The sequence below is a fragment of the Xenopus laevis genome, chromosome 1L (assembly GCF_017654675.1).
Source record: "Xenopus laevis strain J_2021 chromosome 1L, Xenopus_laevis_v10.1, whole genome shotgun sequence".
Taxonomy (NCBI): Eukaryota; Metazoa; Chordata; class Amphibia; order Anura; family Pipidae; genus Xenopus; species Xenopus laevis.
In genome coordinates, this window is record NC_054371.1 from 27,692,455 (window position 1) to 27,699,310 (window position 6,856).

A 6,856-nucleotide genomic window follows, 5' to 3' on the forward strand; every position below is an offset into this window, starting at 1 on the left:
TATTGATTATCCAAGGCCACTGAGGTGAATCATCTCATTATCCTGTACCCACCTAATATCAAGGGTATCAACAGAGTTCAATTATATGTTATTTTGAGAATGATATCAATCTTTGTCACGGCAGAAGAACACTTACTAATCCCCATGGTCCTGTTTAGTAACCGTTGGGCCATTAAACCACTGATGGATGTCCACTGTCAAGTCAAATCCCTGATTAAAATCTTGAACGTGTTGAGCGTGTGCTTGCCATGAGTCAATTAGATGTGACCACACTTTCTCTTCTTGGTATTTCTTTATTGCTTCCACATACAAAGACTGGGGAGGAAAGGGTGTGAAACAGGTGAAAAGAATTTGTGCTGGCAGTAATATGCGGTCAAAAAATGCTTGTCTTTATGATTTCTCTACATTCCACTAGCAGTGAAGGTTATAGAACATTACTATTAAAGGGAATTCTTGAAATCCTTTGGTGTAGCTGTGTTATTATTCAGGACTGTACAAGGAGATGTAAAAATCCAACAGCAAAGGCTCAGAATAAATCACATTGTTCTGCCTCGTAGTGTCTATAACTGCATGGTCACAGGCTATAATCAGTAAAATGAAAATGTATCATCACAATTCAATTAAAACAATATGCTTGGGTACTATTCCAACCCCCTTCTTATCAAACCGAAGAAAGAAAGAATGAAAGAAGGAAGCACAGGGGAAGAATTTCCACCATGTGCCCTTATGTTTTCCTTGACTTCTCTCCTTTCAGCTGACTCAGTCTTCGGATAATGTCATTTTTTTTTTTGTGCCCAATGCTTTTAATTTAAAGGGATGATTCAGCTTTAAATTAACTTTTAGTATGTTATAGAATGGCTAATTCTAAACAACTTTTCAGCTGTTCTTCATTTTTATTTTTTATAGTGTTTGAGTTATTTACCTTTTTCTTCTGACTCTTTCCAGCTTTCACATGGGGGGTCACTGACCCCATCTAAAAGGAAATGCTCTATAAGGGCAGAGACACACGTGGAGATTCAGGGGGGATTTAGTCGCCCGGTGACTAATCTCCCCGAACTGCCTTTCCGCCGGCTAGAATCTAAATTGCCGGCGGGATGGCACTCGGATCGCTTTGTTTTCCGAAGTCGCCCGAAGTTGCCTCACGAGGAAACTTCAGGCAACTTAGGAAAACGAAACTCTGCGAGTGCCATCCCACCATCAATTTAGATTCTACTCGGTGGGAAGGCAGTTCGGGGAGATTAGTTACTCGAAGAAGAGGCGATTTGTCACTGGACGACTAATCTACCCGAATCTTCACGTGTGTCTCTGCCCTAAGGTTACACATTTAGGGGTCTATTCATTGTGCTGTGTTAAAAGTGGAGTGAAGCATTACTGGCGATGTTGCTTGAAGCAACCATTCAAATATTTGCTTTAATTTTCTAATGAAATCAAATTGCTAATTGCTAATGGCAACATCGCCGGTAATGCTTCATTCCCCTTTTACACAGAAGATAAATAGGCCCCTTATTTTAATGGCTACTCTTTATTTCTCAAATTTCTATTCAGGGCCTCCCCTATTGATATCCCAGGCTCTTATTCTTATATTATTCAAATCAATGCATGGTTGCTAGGGTAATTTGGACTAGCGTCCAGCTTGCTGAAATAGTAAACAGGAGAGCTGCTGAATAAAAAGCTAAATAACTCAAACTAATTGCAAATTGTCTCAGAATATCACCCTCTACATCATACTAAATGTTAATTTAAAGGTGAACAACCCATTAAAGACACAACCAATATGAATATATACACACACCTTATGCAGAACAGAAGGCACTCATGCTATGGCTAAAAATAGTCCAAGATACAGTATGTAGGACTGGAAGCTCTTGCAGCAAATATCTATGAAGCTTTAGAGCAGGGGTTCCAAACCTTTTTTACTTGTGAGCCACATTCAAATGTAAAAAGAGTTGGGGAGCAACGCAAGCATGAAAAAAGTCCCTTGGGGTGTCAAATAAAGTCTATAATTGGCTATTTGGTAGCCCCTTTGTGGACTGGCAGCCTACAAGAGGCTCAACTTGGCAGTATACTTAGTTTTTATGCAATTAAAACTTGCTTTCAAGCTTGGAATTCAAAAATAAGCACGTGATTTGAGGACCCTGAGAGCAACATCCAAGGGGTTGGAGAACAACATGTTACTCACGAGCTACTGGTTGGGGATCACTGCTTTAGAGTAATACTAACAGCATACAGCAAATATACCATATATATATATGGGGAACACTGGGAAGAATTACTTTGTAGAGCTTACTGTCCCATGTCATGAATATTTACGATCCAACATTCAACTGAAAACAATAGGCTTGGCTTAGCCAACAATGATGGGTAGAAGCAGGCATCTTCTATGCAAACAATGTCAGAAAATACCCTAGTTCCATAGTGAAGGCGGCGGCTGTTCTTCATAAACTGGTGAATTGCTAAATAACTCAGAATGATTTTCAGATTTAGAAAATCAGCGAGAAACAGAATAAATTAGTTTGCACGTTCATACAAAACCACAGGAGACATGAAGAGCTTGTGCAGAACTGTATTACGTAAATGAAAATTGGAGGCACTTGATTCTCCCACTTCCATATTCATTCCACGGAATAGATCAATTTTCAATGATCAGCTCCCGGCTAATTAGGCTCTTAATATAATACAATACTGCGTGTTCAATTTACTTATATCACACATAAAAACCTTGATGTGGGGATGGAATCATCTTAGTTGGCCAGAGACATATCAGCTCTGCAAAACTGATCTAAGCCAACTCATTCTGCATCTAGCAGCTGTGCTGATCCACAAGAATCGCCAGCAACTGGATATTTCTCAGTTTTGCAAATGAAAACTTGAATTCCTTGAGGTGCAATACATGAATGAGTTTCGGTAATAGGCCGGTGTTTGCCTTATCAGCTAATGCCGTTTTATAGCCGGAGACAGAATAAAGAAAGTAAAGAGCAAAACAATACCTAACAAATGTATTTTGTACCAGAAGAGGGTGCTTGGGTTCCTATTGCTGATGTGGTGCTTTGTGTTTGGGTACACTTTGGGTATTCTCTTTATGATTTACTTTCATTCTGAGCAATGTGATGTGCTGGTGATGTGCAATAAATAATCCAACGCCTGCTCTAGTACCAGCACCTCTTCATCAAAGTATTATTCGCACTATATGAAGACATTCTTCAATGATTTCTTCATACTGCAAAAGGGGAATTTGAATTAAGAGTGAGGAGGGTGTGCCTGGTGGCACATATATCTATAATTTTGTTGAAAATTTGTTATAATCAGAGCTTAGTGATGTCATTTCTGTCACATGACTCACTGAAACGCATGTATTATAATAAATAAAGTACCCCCTGTTGCAAAATATGAGGATATTAGAAGCCAACTCGTAGTTCCTTGACCTGTATAAAAGGTCTTTGGCCTCGTGTTTTAATATGGTCATGGAACTCCTTGGTAACTTATAAAATCCTTCGATTTTACAAGAGGGGGTACTTTATTCACTACTCAAAACTAGTGATGGGCGAATTTCTCTTGTTTCGCTTGGCCACAAAATTCTCGAAATGGACAAAAAATTTGCAAAACACTGTCTAAATTGTCACCGGTGATGGAACCTTTGCCGGCATCGAAAAAACTCTGACGCCGACATCAGACTCCATTCTCACAAATAATGCACATTTTTAAAATTTCCTTTTTCTCTGTAATAATAAAACAATACCTTGTATCAGATCCCAACTAAGATATAATTAATCCTAATTGGAAGCAGAACCAGCCTATCGGGTTTATTTATTGTTTTCAAAGGAAAGATCCGTTATCCGGAAAACCCCAGGTCCCGAGCATTCTGGATAACAGGTCCCATACCTGTATATAAAAAATGCCATATTGTACCACAGAGCTGAGCTTCTGCTAACACAAGTTTTTCTCATCTGTTATAGAATCTGTTCCCTGATACAAATAGACCATATCTCATGTCATTACAAGCCTATGTTATTGCTTTCCCTTGCATTCCCCATCCATCACTCATCATCCTACCTATCTTTCACAAGCGATTAAGAAGCCATTTTCTCTTTCATGCTTTTCTAAGCTTCCATCTTTCCAATCCTAATTCAATTTCACAACATCAACACTACTTTCTGTGTCTCTCCTAACCTTGTGCCCCTATCCATCCATGCTACTGGATTGTTAGCCTGTCAGTAAATAAATAGGGACACATTTAGAGGAGGATACAGAAAGCATTTGTTCTGGTACCCACAGCTTTTCATAGGGTTCTTGGTAAGAAACGGCCAACTGTAAAACACACTACATTTATTGGACTTATTATTATTGTTATTTATAAAGGGCCGACATATTACTATACAATTATTGGGGGTATACATTGATTGTACAGGTTACATATAAAAATACCATCGATAACTGAAGGAGAAAAGAGCTTACAAGCTAAAAATAAAATTATTGCTCTTAGTCCAAAACTGTTATAGGTATCCCCCTGTCTTTAAAAAGGAAGGGGTCCCATAGTTTTATTTATTTGGACTGCGTTCTAAGGAGAGGGTGGATATATTGGATAAGGAGCCTGAGACCTTAAGACAGGCTGGATACCTTAGTGGAAGTGAAGGTTTCTAGTAAGTGGGAGAATATCTACAATGATAGAATGATCTAGGTTGGTGAGATAGGCAGGTCGTTTTTTCTGTTTCAATGAGGGGAAGCAGAGTGGGGTCTTTTGCCAGATAACACCTTTCTAGTAGTAGTGTGTGATTGTGGTATGTTCAGGGTGGACATCTGCTGGTATGAGTAATACCCAAGCTTTAATCTGATGTGAATATCCATTGTATTAAGTGAAGCACCCTTTTCTCTCTGTTCTCTTCAATAAATTATTTGTTCCAGTTGAAGAATCCCTGGTGGCCAAGATTTCTTTTAAAAGAAAGTTCAGTTCAGTTTGGAGACCCTTTACCTGCCCTCTTCCTGAAAGGAACTGTCAGAGAGTTGTATGTAACATCTATGTTACATACATTATATTTCCTCATTATATTTCCTCCAAGATCTTCCCCTGTCCCTCAGATATCACTCACCGTAAACAACACCACCTTTCATTCCACCACACAGGCACGCTGCCTAGGAGTTATCTTAGACTCACATCTGTCTTTTTCACCACACATTCAAACACTTCAATACAACAAAATCTTGCTGTATTCAACTGCGCAACATTGCTTGAAAACGGCCCTATCTCATTTCAGAATCAACTAAAACACAGATTCAGTCTCTCATCATCTCCCGCCTTGATTACTGCAACTTACTCCTCACAGGTATTCCAACAAGTCACCTTTCACAACTCCAATCTGTTCTAAACGCGGCCGCTAGACTCATTCATCTATCTCGCCGCTCAAAATCAGCTGCTCCCATATGTATGTCTGTCAGACTTACCGAACCGGGAGGAACCACGGATGGGAGGAAGACAACCCTTACAGCTCCTCTACTGATGCACCCTCCAGTGGGAACAGAGGGAGATCAGTGAAGGTGTGGCATGGGAGCCTGGGATTCCTGGCAGGGAGCGCTGGTCAGTGAAGGAGCAGGTCTGGTGCCTGTGAAGATATGGGAAGGTGCAGGTTTAGTTGCTGAGCAGTTAGGAGTAGGGAAGATGTCACAGGTACTGGAGCAGCAATCACCTTCGCGTCAACTGCAGGTTTCAAGGGAAGAGTAGTCGGCAGAATAACGATCAGCACAGTAGACACGATAACCGCTTCACTAAAGTCGTAGGTTGAGCTGATAGCGCACGTGGATGAATATCACAGGAAAAGGGTTCCCAGGATGAAGACTGAGCGTAGTCGAGCAGGATAAACTGGTCGGCAGGAGTGATATTTGTTCCGATGACAGACAAGGGTCGAGGCAAATGCATAAACGGTAACAGGCAAAAGTTCGGGCAACAGATAAACAGGTACAGCCAATGTTCCAAGGGTTAAAGCAGCAGCGAAGTCAGAAGGCAAGCAGGAGTTGGCAACAAGAGTTCCAGATATCAAGCAGGGTTCAAGGGGTTAACACAGAAGCGTAGTCAAGACAAGCAGGTTCGGCAACAGGAGTTCAAATATAACAGGCAGGGTTCCAAGGGTTTAAGCAGGAGCGTAGTCAAACAGGCAAATCAGAGTCAAAACCAAAGTTCAATAGTAATCAGAGAAAACTTACTCACAAACAGCTAGGAACAACGATGTCCGAGCACTGGGAGAAACTCTGTGCCGAGATAAGTATTGTCGCCTGTGTCAATACGCTGCGCCCAGCAATTCTCCTGCGCCGGCGTCACGGCGCCTGCGTCGTGACGTCACTGGAACGCATTGCGCCGAAGAGCCGAATCCTCGCCGACACTGGTAAGTACCTGACAATGTCCCTTCACTGGCTCCCAATCTCTTCTAGAATCAAATTCAAATTACTTACACTCACATTCAAGGCCCTTAATAATGAAACCCCTCCCTATATTTCATCTCTGATCTCCAAATACTCTCCATCATGAAACCTTCGCTCTGCTTCTGATCTTCCCTCACTTCTCCTCTGATCACTTCTGCCCATTCTCGTCTACAAGACTTCTCTCGGGCTTCTGCTTTTCTCTGGAACTCTCTGCCACAAGCTGTCAGACTTTCTCCTTCTTTCCAAACTTTCAAGCGCTTCTTAAAGACCCATCTGTTTAAAGAGGCCTATTCAATGTACCTTAATTAATCATTGCTGTATCAAAAATGACAAAGTGTTTATATAATCCTAATGTCTCAATTGTACCGTAACCTTTAGTTTGTAAACTCTAATCTCTAGGTCCTTCTAACTCTATTGTACTCTGTAATCCTTGTTTGTTATCCACAAT